The sequence below is a fragment of the Mirounga angustirostris genome, unplaced genomic scaffold (assembly GCF_029215605.1).
Source record: "Mirounga angustirostris isolate CCGP_5_RB_7025 unplaced genomic scaffold, mMirAng1.0.hap1 SCAF_3, whole genome shotgun sequence".
Classification (NCBI taxonomy): domain Eukaryota; kingdom Metazoa; phylum Chordata; class Mammalia; order Carnivora; family Phocidae; genus Mirounga; species Mirounga angustirostris.
The window spans coordinates 148,963,211-148,986,167 of record NW_026991711.1 but is presented as its reverse complement, the minus strand read 5'-3'; the positions used below and the strand labels follow the sequence as shown (position 1 = coordinate 148,986,167).

The following is a 22,957-nucleotide window of genomic DNA, read 5'->3' as shown; positions in this document are numbered from 1 at the left end:
AGTAAGTATGGGAGGTGAGTATGTGGACATTGAATCTCTTAAAATTCTACGCCCATGAACTTTGTAAAGTTTTTGTGGACTTCAAGAGTGCATACATCAGTTTGAAGATTGCTGATCCACTGCCCCATAAGTCCCACGTTTAAGTCAGCTGACTTTAGCAAACACTGAGTAACATGTTCTCTTGCTCCCCTTTTTTTAATATCCATAGTGCATCAGAATGTAGTCCACAGTCTGTATTCACTATCTTCACTTTCTTACCTCCTACTTATTTCTCAGCCTACAGTAAGTATAGACGGTAATTCATTCACATAGCTCCACTGAACTAGCTCATGTAAGAGTCACAGACAATTTCCTAATTTACAAATCCATCTACTTCTTTTATTGCTCAAATGGCTGGACTTATTTGCAGTATTTGACCTTAATGACCACTCCATTTTTCTTGAAATTCACTACTCTCTGGGCCTGCTGCTTTATTCCTGCTTTTCCAGCCTGTTTTCCAAGACCCTGTTATACTGTTGGTCCTAAAATATTGTTCTGCAAGGTTTCTGCTTTTTCTTTCATTGAACAGCTCCACCTGGATGATCTAGTTTACCTCTCTGGCCCCTCCTACATCATAACTTCTGTAACTCCAGCTCAAACTTTTCCACCAAATGCATCTGTTTTACAGCCAGTGCTTGTCAGACAGCTTCACTTTGCTGTCTGCTACACTGCCTCAAAATGGTAAAATCTGAATTCATTATCCTTCCTGCCAAATTTGTGCCTCTTCCTGGAGTCTCAAACTTTAATGAATGCCACCACCAAGCCTTCTAAAGCCTTAGAAAACCCCAAGAGTTCTTCTCAATTCTTCACATTTTACTTCTATGAGTGACCAAGTCTTATTGATCAAATCTCTTACACATGTATCTTCTCTATTCACATCTATTAATTTGTCCTTTTAACAAGCATTTATTACACACCTATTATGTTCCAGGTACTATTTTAAACATAATGAACAGAATGTAATGTACATTCATTCTGTAATGTACAGAATGTTCCTTGTATTTTTAGATGTGTGTGTGTATATATACACATACATATACATATGTATATATGTATACATATCCTCCACTTTAGATTTGTAACATATAAAATTTCTTTAATCTAAATTTTTAAGATTATTTTGCCAAAAAAATAAAAAATAAAACAGATCAATGAAACCAGGAGCTGATTCTTTGAAAAAAAATTAATAAAATTGATAAACCCCTAGCCAGACTTATCAAAAAGAAAAGTAAAAGGACCCAAATAAATAAAATCACAAATGAGAGAGGAGAAATCACAATCAATACCACAGAAATACAAAAAATTATGTAAGAAAGTATTATGAAAAATTATATGCCAACAAATTGTACAACTTGGAAGAAATGGATAAATTCCTAGAACCATACAAACTACCAAAAGTGAAACAGGAAGAAATAGAAAACTTAAATAGATTAATAACCAGCAAAGAAATTGAATCAGTAATCAAAAATCTCCCAATAAACAAAAGTCCAGGACCATATGACTTCATAGGAGAAGTCTACTACATTCATAGTGTATTTTTTTTAAAGATTTTATTTATTTATTTGACAGAGAGATAGCGAGACCAGGAACACAAGCAAGGGGAATGGGAGAAGGGGAAGCAGGCTTCCTGCCGAACAGGGAGCCAGACGTGGGGCTCAATCCCAGGACCCCGGGATCACAACCTGAGCGGAAGGCAGACGCTTAACAACTGAGCCACCCACGCACCCCTCTACTAAACATTTAAAGAAGAGTTAATACCTATTCTTCTCAAACTATTCCAAAAAAGTAGAAATGGAAGGAAAACTTCCAAATTCATTTGATGAGGCCAGCATCACTATGATACCAAAACCAGACAAAGACTCCACTAAAAAGAGAACTACAGGCCAATATCCCTGATAAACATGAACACAAAAATTCTCAAATACTAGCAAATCAAATCCAACAGTACATTAAGAGAATCATTCAACACAATCAAGTGGGATTTATTCCTAGATGGCAAGGGTAGCTCAATATTGGCAAATCAATCAACGTGATACACCACACTAATAAAAGAAAGGATAAGAACCATATGATCCTTTCAATAGATGCAGAAAAAGCATTTGACAAACTACAACATCTATTCATGATAAAAACCCTCAACAAAGTAGGTTTAGAGGGAACATACCTCAACATAATAAAGGTTATATGTGAAAAACCCACAGAAACCATCATCCTCAATTGGGAAAAAAGAGAGCCTTTTCCCCAAAGTCAGGAACAAGACAGAATGTCCACTCTCACCACTTGTACTCAACATAGTACTGGAAGTCCTAGCCATAACAATCAGACAACAAAAATAAATAAAAGCATCGAAATTGGCAAGGAAGAAGTCAAACTTTCACTATTTACAGATGACATGATACTCTATATTGAAAATCTGGAAGACTCCACCAAAAAATTGTTAGAACTGATACACGAATTTAGTAAAATCACAGGATGTAAAACCAATGTACAGAAGTCTGTTGTGTTTCTATGCACCAATAATGAAGCAGCAGAAAGAGAATTCAAGGAATCAATCCCATTTACAATTGCACCCAAACCACAAGATACCTATGAATAAACCTAACCAAAGAGGTAAAAGTTCTGTACTCTGAAAACAAACATGAAAGAAATTGAAGATGACACAAGGAAATGGAAAGATATTCCATGCTCATAGATTGGAAGAACAAATATTGTTAAAATGTCTATATTACCCAAAACAATCTACACATTGAATGTAATCCTATCAAAATACCACCAGCATTTTTCACAGAACTAGAACAATCTTAAAATTTGTATAGAACCACAGAAGACCCCGAATAGCCAAAATATTCTTGAAAAAGAAAAGCAAAGCTGGAGGCATCACGATTCCAGACTTCAAGCCATATTACAAAGGTGTAGTGATCAAAACAGTATGGTACTGACACAAAAACAGACACATAGATCAATGGAACAGAATAGAAAACCCAGAAATGAACCTACAACTATATGAGCAATTAATCTTAGACAAAGCAGGAAAGAATATCCAATGGAAAAAGATAGTGTCTTCAACAAATGATATTGGGAAAACTGGAGAGCAACATGCATAAGAATGAAACTAGACCACTTTCTTGCACAATGCACAAAAATAAATTCAAAATGGATGAAAGACCTAAATGTGAGATAGGAAAACATCCAAATCCTATAGGAAAACCCAGGCAGTAACCTCTTTGACATCAGCTGTAGCAACTTCTTACTAGGTATGTCTCCTGAGGCAGGGAAACAAAAGCAAAAATAAATTCTTGGGATTTCATCAAGATAAAAAGCTTCTGCACAGTGATGGAAACAATCAACAAAACTAAAAGGCAACCTATGGAATGGGAGAAGATATTTGCAAATGACATATCTGATAAAGGACTAGTATCCAAAATATATAAAGAACTTATACAACTCAACACCGAAAAAGCAACCCAGTTAAAAAATGGGCAGAAGATGTGAATTGACATGTTCCCAAAGAAGACATCCAAATAGCTAACAAACATATGAAAAGGTGCTCAGCATCGCTCATTAGGGAAATGCAAATCAAACTACGAGATATCACCTCACACCTGTCAGAGTGGCTAAAATTAACAACACAGGAAGCAACAGGTGTTGTCATGGATGCAGAGAAAAGGGTACTGTCTTACACTGTTTTTTGAATGCAAACTGATGCAGCCACTCTGGAAAACAGTATGGCGTTTCCTCAAAAAGTTAAAAATAGAACTACCCTGCAATCCAGCAATTGTACTACTAAGTATTTACTGATTTGAAGGGATACAGGCACCCCAATGTTTATAGCAGCATTATTAACAATAGCCAAATTATGGAAAGAGCCCAAATGTCCATCAACTAATGAAAGGATAAAGAAGAAGCAGTATATAATGAAATGTTACTCAGCCATCAAAAGAATGAAATCTCGCCATTTGCAACAACGTGGATGGAGCCATAGAGTATTATGCTAAGTGAAGTAAGTCAGAGAAAGACAAATACTGTAAGATTTCATTAATATGTGGAATTTAAAAACTGAAACATGAACATAGTGGGGGAAAAAAGAGAGAGGCAAACTGTAAAACAGACTCTTAACTATAGAGAACAAACTGAGGGTTGCTGGAGAGGGGGTGGGTGGGGGATGGGTTAAATAGGTGATAGGTATTAGGGAGGGCACTTGTGATGAGCCCTGGGTTTTTTATGTATGTAATGAATCACTAAATTCTATACCTGAAACCAATGTTACATTGTATGGTAACTAACTGGAATTTAAATAAAAACTTGGAAAAAAGAGATTATTTTGCCAAAAATAGAAGGGCTTTAATATTATCAGTTCACCTAAAATGTCTCTGGTCTCTTTCTGTACAGTATGGAATAATTTAATATCCCTAAATTTCTATAGTTTGTATTGTTGGGTATTGACTTTTTATTATGTGATTAATTAATATCATGAGTAAATTGACACTTAAAGCAAGTCTTTTATTATGAAGAAATAGCATGAACAAGTGGAATTTCCTGTGAATTTTGAGGAAAATTTTCAAAGAAAAATTTCAGATTATAACTGAAAATTACTTAGTGAGAGACTTATAATACTTCATTAAAGTCAAAATACATTGCCAATGAATATCTCCCTATTGCCTGTGGCTAAAACTTATTAAAATATTGACCACATTACAAACTACCCAAAATGGCACACTTAAAACATTTTTATGTACTGTAATTTAAAAAATACTTCAACATGTCATTTTTTCCTTTAAAATGTTAACTTTTGTGGGGTGCCTGGGTGGTGCAGTCAGTTAAGCATGGGACTCTTGGTTTCAGCTCAGGTAGTGATCTCAGGGTCATGAGATGGAGCCCCCGATTGGGGTTGGGCTCTGCACCCAGTGAGGAATTGGCTTGGGATTCTCTCTCCTGCTGCCCCTGCCCCCCATGCGCTCTCTCTCTCTCAATCTCTCTCGTGCTCTCTCACATGCACTCATTCTCTCTCTGTAAAATAAATAAATCTTTTTTTTAAAATGTTAACAGTTGTGGGACACCTGGCTGGCTCAGTCAGTAGAGCATGAGACTCTTGATCTCGGCGTGGAGCGTACTTAAAAAAAAAAAATGTAAAATGTTAACAGTTCTATTAAGCAAAAAATTTTTGCATACTAAGGAAAATAGAACTCATATGAAATAACTTTCATGAATATTCATGTTTTTACTATTTAATATAAGATGAAGCTTATGTTCTAACAAATCAAGGTCATGCCAACACAAAGCCAAAGCCTCTGATGCTACATTGGGTAGTCAGAGAGGGAAAAATAAGTTAAAAATATCTAACTTATGAATTACCCAACACGTTCTCTTAATAAGAAAGCTTATCAGTCAACATGGTACTAAGCTAGTCAATTATTGCTCATATCCTTTAAAGCATATTTATAAACCAGATAACACAAGGGGGAAATGTTATACTTTTGATCTTTCTATTGGCCGAATGTCTTTCATAACTTACTGACTGAAAACCCAAAATACAATGCAGGAAACATACTCATTGCTATCATTCCTGTGTGTGATTGTTTTCTTTTTCTATTCTCTTGATGTAGATTAGCACCAAAGCTTAACTAATTTAATCAGCTGACATTAATTTGAATAGGTACAATAAAAATGAACATTTGGGTAGACAGTAATTCTTATAATACACAAGAAATTATTAAATCTAAATGTCACATCATCATCCTTGGAAAGATAAATAAAAATAGGTTTGAACAAGCAAGGATTTAATCCTTGGTCACCCAACAACATTCAAATTCACAGTGTTATGCTGACATCTAGTGGAATGAAAACAAGATCCAAGTGCTGCTGAGCTCTTCACTCTGCTTTTTACACTTAACCTATAGAATAAATAATACAAATACACACGATACACATATTCTAAATATATGACAAAAGACAATATAGCTTTGGGGCCAATTTGGTAAGAAGTTCCTTAAAAGCAATCAGATGCTATTAGATCTCAAGTAATAAAACTTCACCAAATTCTATGAGAATTAAATTGTTTAAAAGTAGCCATGGAGTTTATTTTGACCCACGTTTTTTTACACACCAACCACATTTTAAACTTTTATTTGCATATTTTAAAAACTGTGCATTCCAACAATTAAAATCATCTGAAGAAAAAAAATGGCACTCTGATTAAACCACATTGTAGAGCCTGCCTGACACCTTGGACCAATTTAGTTTTTACTGGTCATCCCCACCCAGCTTCTTCCTTCACCAGATTCTCTTCCTTCCCCGCCAGCCAGACAGGCAGACGGGAGAGGAGACTCCGTGTTTATGGTCAGTAGTTGAGATTCTTTGATGAGAAAAGGGGCAGTAGCCGTTTAACTTGATCTACGCTCTTCTCATCTCACACAGTTAAACAGCTCACAGAAGTAAAGTAAGAAGGCGATGTTTGTGGAAGGTACAGCGCATATGGGCGGCCTCATTACGATTCGCCTGCTTGCTTCTCTGGTTCAGCCGTTTCTTTTGAAAGCGTTTCTGTCTTCCTCAATTACGATTTATTGAATTTCTCGGTCTCAGCCATATCGTGTTCATCAGACATGGTTGCAGAGGAAGCCAAGTCTCGTCTGCAGGGTAGCGGCTGCAAGTCTATCAGAGCTTTAAACGAACGTAGTTTAAAGAATCGATGCTTGTTAAGACGAAAGTGGCCCGTGGACCCTCTACACCCATTCTCCTTCCCCCGCAGCAAATAATTTAAAGCATTTGGTTGATTTTCTGTGTCTATTTTTTTTTTATCTTCAAACAACTTCTTAATTTTTCATTTACTTCCCACAATGGAAGCTAAGGATTTAACTTTTTCTCACCTCTACCTCACCACACACGGTCACCCTTCCCATTCTCTCATTTTCCCAAACCAGTTCTATCATGCTTTCAGTTAGGTCACTATTCGGTGTGTTAAAATGTCATCAGTAGGTAAACACCAATCAGAGTAATGCTATGATTAAATTTCAAATTTCTGTACAGTATTTTTATTCCTAGAACTGATAATTGTTGAGGAAGTATTTGTTTGCCCCTAAGCCTGGGTTCCCTAGAAAAGAGTACCTAAGGTAAAACTTACATGCCAGCCTTTTACTGGGGGGTGAAAACCTTAGAGACACAGGAATAAAGGGAAGGAGAGAGGGGCAGGAAAATATGAGGGGCAGGAAAATAGTGCAAGCGTATATGAGGGAGTGAATAACTGAATCAGTCTCCATGTGATATCAGGTGCAGCTGATTGCTCCATCTTGCGGGACCATCTTCAGAGTCTGTATTTCAGAAGGACTAGAGTGGGGGCAGGGAGGCAACTTATCCACCAGTTCTGGCCTCCCATTAGTCTTCCCAGGGATGTTAAAGTCCCAGCATTTCCAAACCCTAGTTGTAATGGTTTGCCTGTGGTTTTACCGGGTTTAATATTGAAAATCCCACCTGCCAGAAATCCTGCCTCAGTTCTGGGCGAGCCAGGATGGTTGGTCACCCAAACGACTCACACCTAACAGCAACAGATCAGCCTGAGGAATGGAAGGCTTTGGCTGAGGTGCTGGCAGGTTGGACCCACGTTAGGAAAAAATGCCCAATGGCCACCAAAAAGAGTTGTGACCAAGATAACCTGAGATGGTTATATTAAAGGTCTGTGACAGATTATTTCTTAATTTTCTGTCCCTTAGGATTCATTCACCTAGAAACTCTGAATATCCTGCCAAAAATATCTTAAAACTTTTAGGCACATCACATATTCATTCTATCAATTTCATTTTCTTGAAGAAACAAATCTGCTGGAGTTGTCTGAACTGCTCCAGTCTGGACTATTTTTCTTCTTCTTTTTATCCGGAAGATTCCTTTCACCTATATCTTCTGTTAGATTTCCTGTGTAGTGTAGCCCATGTCTCTTTGTTTACTTCTGTATTTTGGTAGAGCACATACTCTAGTAGCTTCCTGAGGAGGGACAGATTTGATGGAAAGTAAGTATTTTAAAACCTTGTATGTCTGAAAATGTTTTTATCCTATCTGCATACTAACTTTGGCTAGGGATGGAACTCTAGGTTTGATATCACTTTTCCTAGAACTTTTAACACATTGCTCCATGCCTTAGAGCTTCAGTGTTGGTGAGAAGTAAAAAGCAATTCTGATTCCAGGTCCTTTAGTGTCTCTATCTCTCCCCACCCCCATCCAAACATACAATATAGAAAATTCTTCTGTCCCAATGATGATGAAATTTCACATTTCTGAGCCTTAGTGCTAGGCACTCAGGGACACCACATGAAAGCATACAGATGTGCTTTGCACAACTCCACCTATGTATACAGGGTGCTCCCTTGGAGTGGTTCAATGCCCAACCATTACACCTACCTTAGCAGATTGGTTACATTTGATGAGCCCTTTCCAGTTGGTTAATTCATGCCTTTCAATTCCAGAAAAATTTTTTGGAATTATTTCTTTAATGTTTTCTTCTCCTTTCTTTGATCTATTTCTGGAACTTCTTTTCATTAGATATTAGACCTCTTGTACTATGTCTTAAGGTATTATCATCTCACTTAAACACAATCTCTTTGTTTCTTGGTGGTGGTGGTGGTGGTTGTGACTTAGGTTTTGTTGTGTTTTTACTGTGTTTGTTTTATTTGGGGAGAGATTTCTTCTGCTCTTATAGTCCTCTTAAGTTTTCTTCTGTCTTATTTTGAATAACTAAAAGCTCTTTTTTGTCCTCTTACTATTTCTGTATTGTAGCTTTTTGTTCTTTTTTATTATTTCAATAGACTTAACTCTCTAAAAATTTATGTGAAATGTTTTATGTTTTGTTCCCCCTGCAGAGTCTCTGTTTCTTCCTCAAAGTTTTTTTTGCTTTTGGCTATTTGATTTCTATTTTTATGTTAAAGACCTCCCTTACGTTTCCTATTTTATGTTCATATTTACCAGTTCATTATTGAGTGGGTGATGGAAAACCTTAGTTCACAACTCTGAATATGTAAGTGGGGCTTGTTGACTCTATCACTACAAGTGATCTAACCAGGCCATGTCATTGTCATCGGGAAGCCCGTATTGTATTGTATTGTATTGTATTGTATTGTATTGTATTGTATTGTATTGTATTGTATTGTATTGTATTGTATTGTGTTTAGGTCTTTTATCTAGGGCTGGGCAGATTCCCTAGAAAAGATTCATCCTTTTTTCTTCTTCAAAAGTAAATGCGTGACAACCAGTGATCTAGTTGTGGATAGAGTAAGGCACTGGGATTCAGCCTCTAATGTTCATATGTTTACTTAATACCTGTTTTCAGTATGATGCAAACATCCTTGATTATGCTCAGGGTTCCCCAATGTAGAGCCCTTCATGTAACCTCCTCCAGAGACTAAATCTCTGCTGATTTACCTGGATGGAGGCAGTTATCTAAGTGTTCATAAGGAGGAAGTAGAACTGGGTCTATAACTCCCTCCTAAGCAGGTTTCAATCAAATTTTTTTTTATAATTTTAGAGTATCATCCCACTGCACCTTCCAACTGCCAGAGGTAGTTGAGCCTAAATCCTTAGTCTCTTGCAATTCTTCAAAGTAAACTGGACTAATTCTCACCTTTTACAACACAAGCTCGGTATACAGCTTTTACCAGTTTGCTACAATGTCTGCCACTCATTGGTCATTTCATTTTCCAAAATTATGTTGCTGTTGTCTCCACTTTCATCTTCTGTATTTGTGAGTTTGTGTCTTTTAAAATATTCACTTCCTATAGCCCACTGGAGTTTTGTAAGGTAATTAGATTTGTATCTTTAATTCACCAAACAGCAAACTTATGTATCTGTACAGTTAATAGATTTTTTTTTTTACCACTTAGGTCACTAAGAAGAAAAGCCCAAATATAATACAGATACGGGTTTATAAGTGTTTTAATGCACAGAACCAAAAAATTATATCTAGAGTCCCACTCTCCACCTCCACAACCAAATTATCTAGGAGACATTCATTATAAGTTCATGATTGATTCCTCAAGTTTGTGCCTCCAGAAACACAATTTTATTGCTAGCTCATAATTTCTCAGTCCTATAGCAACTAGCTCATACTAATTAAAAAAATGACAAAGGACTACTGCATAAAAAAGCATCATAATTTATTAACTTAAAATAAGAAACATACTATCAATTGAATGAAATATTCAAATTTTATGAATTGCAAATCTATGATCAAAGTGCAGAAGGCCAAAATAACAATAATGAGGTTATTTTAAAAGAATTAAACATTAAGCGGTGCCTGGGTGGCTCAGTCGTTAAGCATCTGCCTTCGACTCAGGTCATGATCCCAGGGTCCTGGGATCGAGCCCCGCATCCGGCTCCCTGCTCAGCGGGAAGCCTGCTTCTCCCTCTCCCACTCCCTCTGCTTGTGTTCCCTCTCTTGCTGTGTCTCTCTCTGTCAAATAAATAAATAAAAATCTAAAAAAAAAAAGAATTAAACATTATTAATGGTATGATGTTATATTAGTTTGATGTACTCTTACTATGTCAATTTGCCAGTTAAACCATTGTCAAAATTCTTAATTATAAATAATTCAATATAAAAGAAATTTAATAGCAAATAAGGCTATGGGGGGGGGCATTGCATTAAGACACGTCCAAACTGATATATCCAACTGTTTAGTATGTATCTCTATTAAAAGTTCAACTGTGTTGCCTATCGCAGTGGGTTGAGATTCATCTTTAAGTCTTCCCTCTATTATCCAAATCCTATTGGTTTCTAAGACATTTTGATTCTATACCTGAGACCCATCACTTCTTTTATATCTCCTCAACCATTAGGTTAATGCAGAACCTGATTTTAGTTACTCATCTGGTCACAAAAAAAGCAGACTCACTGAAGCTAATTCAAACAAGAGGATTTATTATAGTGAGTGTTAAAAGATAAACTGAAGCACACCAAAATTTTCAAGAGTTTACTTGAGCATACATTGATTTGAATCAGGCAGCACCAAACCGAAGGTGCTTAGGAGTGCTCTGCCTGTGGAAGCTAGGAGAAAAGATTTTATAGAGAAGACATAGAAGCAAAGCAAGGAAATTATTTGATTGTCTATAGCTTAAGTAGTTACTTTATTTGGGAAAGCCTCGTTAACTGTGATTGGTTGTTCTTAAGTTTCATTTTCTCAGATTTGAGTGGATTGACTCTGCCTTAGGTTTTGGTTTGTATAATGGCCTCCTTGTTTAACTACTTTGACATTAGTGAGTGGGGAATGACAATAATTTGGAAGGAGGGACTATAACAGGGATGGTCCTTGGTGAGATTAGGGCTAGAGAGTAATTTAGATTCATAATAGCTCTGAAGACTTTGGCAACAGGAGTCCACAAAGCTTTACTCTAGTACTCTGCCATTAGTGTAACTATGCAGCACCTTACAGATCTGCTTATTACGATCTTCTCCAGAAACTTCCCTTTGAATAGTAGCTCAGTTTCCAAAGAGGGAAGCCTAGATCATCTTCATGAACCAGGCCACTAAGTCAGACTTGTCTATGAACACTTGTTGAATGCAGTGTCCACTCCTGTCCAAATAGCTGTAAATAGGGGTACAGTGATGCATGCTACCCCCATTCATTGGATACTGTAGACAGGAGAATCACTAGGGGGTAGACATGGATGTACAGTATAGCCTTCCCTTTTTTTTCTTTTTGCCTTATTTATGCTAATATTGCCTAGAGTTATCTAGAACTACACAGTGGAGTTCAGGAAACAACTTTTGGGAATCAAAAGATGGGATAATATTCACATGACTATTTCCTCCAGGGCATCGTCTCACATTAAGATTTTCCACATGGTTTAGATCAAAGTATCATATTTTTTTTGGGCTATGAAAACACACACACACACACATACCCCACATTTCATTCATTTTGCTTAGAAATGTAATATTTTTCTATTTATAAAATTTTTATGGCTTTACTCTGAGAATGTCAGGTGTTGTCATTTGTTACAAAGGCTATTTCCAATAATATATGCAAATTATAGATCAGCTGAATTCAGTTCCTGTTATGCAGTTAAGAATAGTGCCAAAATGACATCAGAAAAATTACCATCTGGAGGGTAAAGAGAAGAGACAAACTGAATGTATTTTCCAAGTCAACAATGAAACAATTAAGACAAAAAAAGACACTTTAAAAATGTTAATTTAATTTTTTTATTTACATAGACCCTAATGTCAAATATTTAACCTGGTAATATACAGCCCATGAGGTCCACAAGAAATATTCACCAATGAATAAGATACTTATATTTATACATCAAATATTCAAAGTTGTGTATATGTTTAGAGAATTCTCAAAATATTTTCATGTTGATTTTCTTTCAGTATGACAACTAAGGTAATATTTCCATTCTCATATTTATAGGAAAGATTCATGAATGCCACTGAAAATTGTATAATAAATCTTAAATTAGACATGGTTTCTATAAGCAAGTGAACAGTGAGAGGCAACTAGCTCAAATAAGCTTTAAAACAACATTAATCTAATAATTACAGACTCTAAGAAAGCAAAATGTCCCCTAAAGGATCCTTAGAATAATCTTTCACTTCTGCAAGAAAACCTTCCATGGTATTCCTAGAATATGCCAATTCAGTATGCCTTTAATTGTTTTCTGTGATGGGAATCTTCAAACATAAAAGATCCATTTCATTTTTGGACAGCTAAAATTATCCAAATGTTCCTTCTCATAAGGAGCCAGTCTGTGTCTCTAAAACATCAAGCGCTCTAGAATGACATAGATCAAAGTGATACCTTTCATATGTGTGCCTTTAAAAAGTGTTTCTTCTTAGTGTTCTAAGAACCTCTCATTAGATGTAGTGCCTTAAGACTTCCAGATGCAGTTAGTAACTAAAACAAAGGCATCTGACACTTTTTGACTCCTTTATAGCATAAAGATTAAATAAATGCAAAACAGTAAAAGAAAATCTGGAACACTGATCTGCACTATTTGCAGAGAATTATACCAGAGGAACCAGGGAGATACACATGTAGACTACATTGCTAACCAAAGAACTAGTCTATAAAAATCAATGGCTCTCACCCTGACTACATGAGCTGTAGCAACAGTAAGGAGAACAAAATGATTTCAAGAACAGCTGTTTCAGGAGACCAGAAACAAAGAAAACACAAAATAAATTATTAGTTGCATTAACATGGAGTTTCTTTCTTTAGTATCAAGGTTCTTTGATGCCATGGGGAACAAACTTAGAAAGGAGCTTAGACCATAATGGGTAAAGCCCCTACAAATTGTTTCACAAAACATGAGGGAAAAAAAAACTCACAGAGAGAAGTGCCCAAGTGATATTGACCACAGTCTTAGCTTCTTCCTTAGTTATTCCTGGATCAATGAACCATGAACCACCCCACTGGCCTAAAATGTTAACAGAAGGATTTTAACAAATCCAAGTAGATATTGAGGCAAAACAAGAAGACTCCATTTGTCCCCTGCTAGAGGCAAATACTAAGACTATAAGAAATTACCTCTATCAAGGATGAATAAAAAGAAGAGGGCAACTTAGAAAAGATTCTGTAAGAACAATAAAAAAGGCACACCTTTCAAAAGACATGCTTTTAAAAAGGAAAGTGTGAATAGCAGTGTCTGTTTTAATGCTTGGTAAAATTCACTAAAACATGTTCTCATGTTTTATAAAAAAAAAGAAATTAAAAAAAGGGTGATAAGATGTCTGCAATCAAAGGAGAAGTGGCTGAGACAAAAGAAAAACTGTATTAAAAATTGGCAGAAATAACAAATGAACTAGAATTTTCTAAAGCATTGTGAAATAAACATTCAATGACGTAATTTTTAAATGCATTAGGATGAAGAGGGAAAATATGAAAAGCTCTCACAGACCAAGATGACAAGACAGGTTGTTCCTGACTTCATTTCCCCTCACAAGAAATAAAGCTCAGAACTCTTCAAGAACAAGAAACCACTGAGAGAATCCTGGAACATGGGGATGAAGCTGAAGCAGCCCCTGCACCACAGAGACAAAGACAGATTGCATTAGAGGGATTAGAAAAGCAGCTACCGGTTGATCACACTGCTCCTCCCTTAGGCCAGCATAGCACCACACAGAGAGGTCTCCACTAAGCCTCCATTCCCCTGGTGGGAAAAGAGAACCCAGCAACCCCCAGCATTGTGGGTTGCACTGTGGGAGCTTCTACTCTGATTTCACACCATGGGGATTGCAGGGGAATCTGTTCAACCAATGGGAATATGACTGTGACAGAAAAAGGAGGAGGGACTTGCAACAGCCAGTCTGTAATCTTGGCAGACTGAGTTCATATCTGCATTGCCCAAGTACTGATCCCAATCAGAGGTATTGCTCATCTGCAGAACCAAGCTCAGGGCACACTAATCTGCCTGATTCAGAGGCAGTTTTGCTAGCCCTAGAGCCCAGTTTGCCCACACCCACGCAAGAAGCAGAATCACAGCCCCACCCTCAGTGGAGAGTGTCTTCCAGCCCCACCTGCCCAGAAAGGCTGGTGAAAATTCCTGGAAGCAGTGCAGCCCAGCAATGCTTGCGCCAAGAGCAGGCAGGCAAGCAGAGCTCATCAGCCCTACAAGTAAAGCAAGTACTGAGTGTGGAGCATTTCCATCCTATGCATAGGCGGGGTGAGGGGATTAACTCATGGCCTAGGCTGAGGGTAGTTCTTGGGCCTCCGACCTGGAGAGCCTGTTTGAGAAATTAAGTAGCCTGGAGCAGCCCTCCCCCTTCCTCCCAAACAAAGGAACTGAGACATAGCCCTACCTGCCGTGGAAAGTGTCTTCTGGCCCCATCTGGGGGCCAGAAAGGCTGGAGACAACTCCTGGAGCTGAGAGGCATGCAGGCAGAGCCAATAGTTTACAAAACATGTCATTGGCTCTGTTCAGTCAGGGAATTTGTGGTGTAGGTTAGCTTGAGTTAAGACAACAAACAAAGAACCTTACTAACTGTAGAGCTGCTTCTCCCACAGCACCTGGGCAGGGAATCTAATTTATAGCCCCACGCATACTGAACACAGCCTTCAGCCTGTTTGACCAGAGCACCCAGCACACAGGAAGCTGCAATGTCCATCCAACAGCACTAGATACAGTGGCACTTGAACAGAATGTACAGCCCCTGGTTTCCCCTGTCTGCAGAACAGAACTAGTGGCCTCACTTAACCAGGGAATTCAGTGCATACTCTGGCCTAATTCAGACCCACAAACAGTGATCTATATAGGCCTTGGGTCCTGTCCTGCTGCCCTGCCAGGCAGGAAGATAATTCATAGCCCGGTCTACCACTGAATATGGTACCCAGTCCTGATCATCTAGTAAGCCTGACCAGAGAATCCAGGCAACCACAGAGCCCATCCTTCAACCTCACTTAGGAAGGGAACCAAGCCAGCAGTCCTTTCCAACTCCTTTGAACCCAATGGCACACCTATCCCATCCATCTTCTCAGAACTCAAACGGTTGCCTCACCCAAAAATAGACCATAATAGCAGGCCCCACCTGCTCAAGGATGTTATCAATAAACACACCCAGAAACCCAAACTGAGCTGACTGGTGAAGAACTATCTCTGTCAAAACCTGTAAAGTTTGGAAGAAGAGCCTGATTACTCAAAGGGAGATACTAACATAAGGAATCAAGGATCACAAATAAATCAGGTAAATGTGGCACCACCAAAGGAAACTAATAAAACTCCAACAACTGACCCTAAAGAAATGGAGATCTATGAACTGTCAGATGAAAAATTCAGAATAATGCTCCTAAAGAAGTTTAGTGTACAAAAAAATATAGACAACTAAATGAATTTAGGAAAACAATGCATGAACAAAAAGAGAAATACAAAGAAATAGAAACCATAAAAAAAATCAAACAAATCCTATAGTTGAAAAATAGTTGAAAAAAGAATTGAACTGAAAAATTCAATAGAGAGTTTAAAAAGTAGAAAGAAGAAAGAAGAAAGAATGAACTATATGGAGGACAGGACATTGGAAATTACATGGTCAGAGAAGCAAAAAAGGAATAAAAAGAGTGAAGAAAGCCTGTGGAAGTTATGGGACACAATGAAAAGAAATAATATTTGCATTATTGGAATTCCAGAAGGAGAAGTGGGAAAGGGACAGCAATTATATTTAAAGCAATAATGGCTGAAAACTTTTTGAACCTAGAGAGAGAAATGGACGTCCACATCCCTAAGGCCCAAAAAACCTCAAATAGGTTGAACCAGATAGGGCTAACCTGAGACACATTATAATTAAATTGTCAAAAGTCAAAGAAAGAATTTTTTTTTTTTTTAAAGATTTTATTTATTTATTTGACAGAGACAGAGACAGCGAGAGCAGGAACACAAGCAGGGGGAGTGGGAGAGGGAGAAGCAGGCTTCCTGCCAAGCAGGGAGCCCGATGTGGGACTCGATCCCAGGACCCTGGGATCATGACCTGAGCCGAAGGCAGTCGCTTAACCAACTGAGCCACCCAGGCGCCCCAAAGAAAGAATTTTAAGAGCAGCAAGAGAAAAGAGAAAAGCTATATACAAGAAAAACCCTCATAAGACTAGTGGATTTCTCAACAGAAAATTTTTCAGGGCAGGAGAGAATGGGATGAGATATTCAAAATACTGGAAGACAATAACTGTTAACCAAGAATTCTAAACCTAGTAAAGCTGTCCTTCATAAACTGAGAGATAAATACTTGCCTAAACAAACAAATACTGAGGGAGTTCATTACCACCAGACTGCCTTATAAGAAATGCTAAAGAGGGTTCTCCCTTACAAGAAATGCTGAAGACAGTTCTTTGAGTGGTAAGTAAAAGAACTCTAATTAACATCATGAAGTGGTAAGTAAAAGAATTCTAATTAACATCATAAAAGCTCAAAAAGGTAGCATTAATCTATAATCTAATAGTAAATATATAATCATAGTTAGATTCTACAATATAATAGTGATGCATCATTCATTTACAACTCTAGTTTAAAAAGAAAACAAACCATAACTATAATAATCTGTTATTAGTTACACAATAAAAACATGTAAATTGTAACAGCAATAACCTAAAATGTGAGGGGGAGGAGAAGTAAAAGTATAAAGTTTACAAATTCTATTGAAGTTATCAGTTTTAAGATAGGATGTTATAAGTTTAAGATATGTTCTGTAAGCCTATCAACCACAAGAAAAAAAATCCTGTAGTAATTACATAAAAGAACACGATAAAGTCAAACATACTTAATAACAAAAGAAATCAAAACACACACAAAAAGACAGCAGGATAAGAAACAGGGAAAAACAGATCTACAAAACAACCAGAAAACAATTAACAAAATGGCAATAGTAAGTTCTTACCTATCAATAAATATTTCTAAAGCAAATTAAATTCTCCAGTTAGAAGATATAGAATGGCTGAATGGATAAAAAGAAAATCCAACAATATGCTGCCTTTACGAAACTCATTTTAGGGGTGGGTGGCTCATTCAGTTAAGCATCTGACTCTTGATCTCAGCTCAGGTCTTGATCTCAGGGTCATGAGATCAAGCCCTGTGTTTACTAATAAAAATAAAAATAAAAATAAAAATAAAAATAAAAATAAAAATAAAAATAAAAATAAAAATAAACACACTTTAGCCTTAAAGACATATAGACTGAGAGTGAAGGATGGAAAAAGATACTTCAGGCAAATGGTAATTAAAAAAAAAAAAAAAAGCAGGGGTAGCTATGTTTATACCAGATAAAATAGGCTTCAATTTAAAAGTGGTAAAAAAAAAAGTCATTATATAATGATAAATGGGTGAATACATCAAAAAGGTATAACAATTTTAAATATTTATGCACCCAACATCAGAACACCTGAATATATAAATCAAAAATTAACAGAACTAAAAGGAGAAATAAATAGTAATACAATAATAGTTGGGGACTTTAATACCCCACACTCAACAATGGATAGCTCATTCAGAGAATCAATAAGGAAATAGTGGATTTGAACAACACCATAGACCAAACGGACCTAACTGACATATACAGAACGTTCTATCCAACAACAGCATAATACATATTCTTCTCAAGCACACATGAAAGATTTTCTAGGATGTTAGGCCTGTTTTCTATGATATTAAGCCATGTTTCTAGGATATGTTTGGCCACAAAACAAGTCTCAGAAAATTCAAAAAGATTGAAATCATACAAGTATCTTCTCTGAACACAATGGCATGAAACTAGAAATCAGTAAGAAGAGGATAACTGGAAAATTCATGGACAGATGGAAATGGCAAACTCATGAAATGATCCTGGTTGAAGTCTTAATTATAAAGATTTGTTTAAATACATAAAGAATAAAAAATTAGACTGGTCTCAGAGTTATACCCTCTATATCATAGATCACCTGCAAAATATATAGCAACATTTTTACGGTTAAATGAGAAAGATTTTTATCCAAGTATTTTATAGCCAGCCAAATTGTCATTCACCTGTGAACGCAGTTTTAAGACAATTTAGGTTATTCAAGATTACATCAAGTATATAACTCACATTCTCTTCCTGCAAAAAGTATTCAAGAAATTATTCAAACCAATCAAGGAATGAACCAACTAAATAAAGAAAACAGAGAAGCTATGTCATAAAAGGACAAGTGTTGATAAATAGGAACCATTTAAACATAAAATTAAACAAAAAATAATAATAAACATAAAATTAAAATGACCCTGATTTTTCTGGTATATATCCTCTAGTTCCGTACTCATTAATCGTGCATGGGAGATAAGCTTCTGAGTCCTACTTAGCTAAATATAAACGCAAACAAAAAAGTTGATGCTTATCTAATTTTTGCCTCTTTGTACCTATTTTTTTATTCTGTAAATGGGCTTTCTCATTCTTTAATGTTCTGAAATTTATTAACCACATAACTAAGTATGATAATAATTATAGTTCATTCATCCTATTTACCACTTGATAAGCTCTTTCCACTTGAAGGTAAATTCCCTCAGTGGTGGGAATTTTTTTTTTTTTTTTGGACAATCATTTTTTTTAAAACCAAAAAGCTCTTTCTGATTCCCTGATTCCTCCTTTTGGCTGGCCAAACTACTTTTACCTTCCTCTCTTGGCCGTTCTTTTACCTGTCCAGTTTTTTTTTTAAACCACCTTTCCATATTTCCCAGATTTTTTTTCTTTTGGCCTCTAGATTATAACACATTACTAGCTTCTGCCCAGACCTGAAAGGCAGAAGTGAAGCTCTTGAGAGCATGAAGCCCAACTAGCAATTCCAGTTATGAAGTTTTCTGCAACGGTAGTAGAGGTGCTAATGTCTGGTCCCTGGCTTCTTGAGTGACTTAGAGGTATTTCCATTGCAAAAAAACTCAGGGTATGAATGAACAATTTTCCTGAGTGCCTCATTTTAATATATGATCAAGGTTTGATTTCTGTGGCCTTAGTAAACATTCTGCAAGCTAACTTATATCCTATAATAAATTACTCCATACTTAGAACCAGCCAGAGCGATTCTCTTGTCCAACCCAATGCTGGCAGATAACGAGGAGTAAACTGTTTCATGTTCATACCTTCACTTATTCCCCCTGAGACAGTCAGCACTTTCCATTCATATTTGTTCCTCTAGCAGTTTGTTGAAATTTGCCACCGGCCCCGTATCCATTTGCCAATGGCCCCATATACTCATTTTCTATTGATATTTTAAAAATTACCACAAACAGTGACTTAACACCCATTATTAGGTCACAGATCAGTAGGTCAGAAGTTGAAGCATACCCAGCTGCGTTTTCTGGTCAGAGTATTACAAGACTGAAGTGCTGGTGTCAGCCAGGATGTACTCTTATCTGAAAGCTCTAAGGAAGAATCTGATTTCAACTTTATTCAGGTCGCTGGCAACATCCAGTTCCTTACTGCTATAAGTCTAAGTCCCCCATTCCTTTTCTGGCTCTCCACCAGAGTCTACTTTTTTCTTCCAGGGTCCCCAACATTCCTGGCCTCCTCCATCTTCAATGCCAACAAGAAAACTATGCTTCGTTTCAGACCTCTCCTTCTGCCACCAGCCAGAGAAAACTCTGTGCTTTTAAAGGAGTTGTATGTTTAGATCAGGATGACCCAAATTATCCCCCATTTAATTAACTCAGAGTCAACTGACAGCAACCTTAATTATATCATCAAAATCTCTTTTGTCATGTGACATGACATAATCACAGGAGAGGGAATTATACAAGGGCAAAAGTCATTGGGGTCATTCTTAGAAGTCTACCTACCTCTGTCCTCTCTAGTTCTTTTCAGTATCAGAGGTTGCAACTTTTTACTTTTTTTTTTTATTATTTTCATAGACTCTTCAGATGGAAGAGAACTGACATTATCTACTCAGTCTGACATCTTAAACTAAAAGTCCCGATCACACTCACAGTAGGTTGCAAATTTATTTATATTACACTTGGATGTGCAAAAACCTGAAGTATGTTTTCTCTATAAATGGTCCAATTCTCTATAAATTGCCCTGGACAGGGTTAAACCATCAAGGAAGACTTTACTCAGGATGATTGCAGTAGGGAAGAGAGAGATTGACTTCAACTACATTGAAACAAAAGGAGCATTTTGAAGCCTGCAGCAAGCTAGTGGAAAAGTACTGGAGGACATTAGGAAGGAGGTTTGTTAAAATGACTGCTTATTGGTGGTCACCAAAGTTAGGTTCCACACTGCCACAAAGACTAGGAGATAGGGGCACTGTCTTTCTTGATGATTTCACTTCAAAGAGCTGTTTCCAGTTCCTTCAGAAATACACTACTGTGTTTGTAAAACTAGCAAGAGCCTGGGAGAAAGATGATTTACATCTCAAAGGGACAGAGAAAAAAATACAATTTAAAGTTTTCTAGAATAAATGCTCTAAGAAAATGGAGGTCAGGGACCTATAGTCAGGAAGAAACCTATCTAAAGTTTAGTCAAGTTGAGGGGAATGTTAAGTCTGCCTTAGTCACTAGTAAAGATAAAATGCCTAGCATTTCAGATTTCCACCCATCCCCTATTTCTCTCCAAAAAGGTATATGAGCATATGAGGAAAGCAAAGCTTATATAACCATATGTCTGATTACAAAAGATGATCTTGAACCTGCACAATGTCCACTGGATTCTTCCTGGTCACTTCTGCAGTGGTCAGTCTGAACTATTCCCTGTTGGTGATCACTGAGTTGTGACTCACTCTATTTGACTTTAATTTTTTTTTTTTTTAAAGGAGCTCTCATCTTGAAGCTCCCCACTGGAGTCCTTGGTTGTATTTGCTTCTATTGTCTTGAAATTGTTGAGTTCTGCATCACCTTAGACACTAGTATTCGGCCTTTTGTGCCCACTTTTAGATGTAAACACAAACTCCTATATTCATTGTATGTCTTTAATTCTTCAGAACCAGGACATTACAAGCAGTTGATTTACCTATCTGTCTTCAACTGGCACCTCCGCATATTGCTCACTCCGTGTTAGGGGACACTAGGCCAAAAGCTAAAGTTTCCCAGCAACCTGCACCTTTCTGACACTATTCCAGAACTAAACATCCTGATACCACACACCTACCCTAGATGTGTTCTCAGTCTTCCCAAACCCATCTCAATGTTTCAATCCATCCCTCCACATACTTCCACTCTCACCCCAACACGAATATACCCATGTTGAGAATAGCAGCTGACTTCCTCCACTGACTTCTGTTAGTCTTCTTCCCACCCCCCCAGAGGCATTCTCTTCCACAATCCCAAGGTCTAATACTACAGACCCAACTTTTTCTATCTTAACCTATATAGTCAAGATTGATTGATAAAATTTATTAATTCCTGTCTTTTATGGCTAAATTGAATTGCTAAAGAGACTAAAACTTAATTCATGAAACTCAAAGCTTATCAATGACTCATTTCTAGTACTAACCACTTCCCTCATCTCTGGGGCAATATGCTTCAAAATGTAACTTGGAAGGGAACACAACAAACTTAAGGGAGGAATTTAATTCCTTTATTTAATATTTGCAAATATTACTCATGTCATACACTCTTAAGAGATGAAGCAAACATATGGGATAGTCATCTGCCTATAAAAACATTTTAAAGTCTTAACTGACAGATATAAAAACAAATGTCTTACATCTAGACTGAAGTTCTGTCTAACAATCTGTGCTGTCTCTTTTTAACTTCCATGAAAGCATGAATATTCCTACTTTTATCACTCCCCAAAATGGAATTTATGAACCTACATTTAGTTTACATAAAGACTATTGTGTCTTAAACATGTAACCTTTCTGAAAATGATGTTTATCACTTACACATGGAGCAAGCATCATCTAATTATAATAAGTAAAACATAACATTTTTAATAATTACTTGCTATTGTTCATTTCTTAAAGTTCTCTTCAAGGCAATTCTTAAATAACTGTATTACTTCATATTCACATAATATAGCAAGATATGTTATATGGAGACATATATTTTGTGTATATTATACATTATACATATACATATACATATATATTTTGTGTATATTATATATACATATATACAGGGAGAGAGAGAAAGAGTGACAGTTGAATAAAATGCCTTCACTCTGAACCCAACTCATCTTGTTATATAGAAAGTGTAGATTGTCAGTAATTTATTTTGAATTTTTTTAATTATAAGTATTAACAAATAAACTAAGTGAATTCAATTTATAATTTCTTTTGGTTTCAATATGAAGTTTTTCCCTAATGTGTAATGTTTTACTTTAGCATCTAATACCATTAAATTGACAGCAAAGTTGGGATTATGGTTGTATGTATGTTAGTTGTTATTTGTCAGAATAGGAAGGTAGTAATAAAATTTAGTAAGTTAAAACCTTAGACCTAGGATTGAATGATGTTTATCTGCCTGTCTCACATGTGCAAGCTGCCATTTCCATCATCTTCTCTCATAGCATGGCCTT

The 22,957-nt window shown here is 36.6% G+C and overlaps 1 protein-coding gene across 1 annotated transcript in view; it reads left to right on the top strand.

The window, feature by feature from the left end:
* Positions 1-22,957, top strand: part of ZSWIM2 (zinc finger SWIM-type containing 2) — a 121,050-nt gene that overhangs the window by 64,188 nt on the left and 33,905 nt on the right. The gene's annotated exons all lie outside the window — the stretch shown is intronic.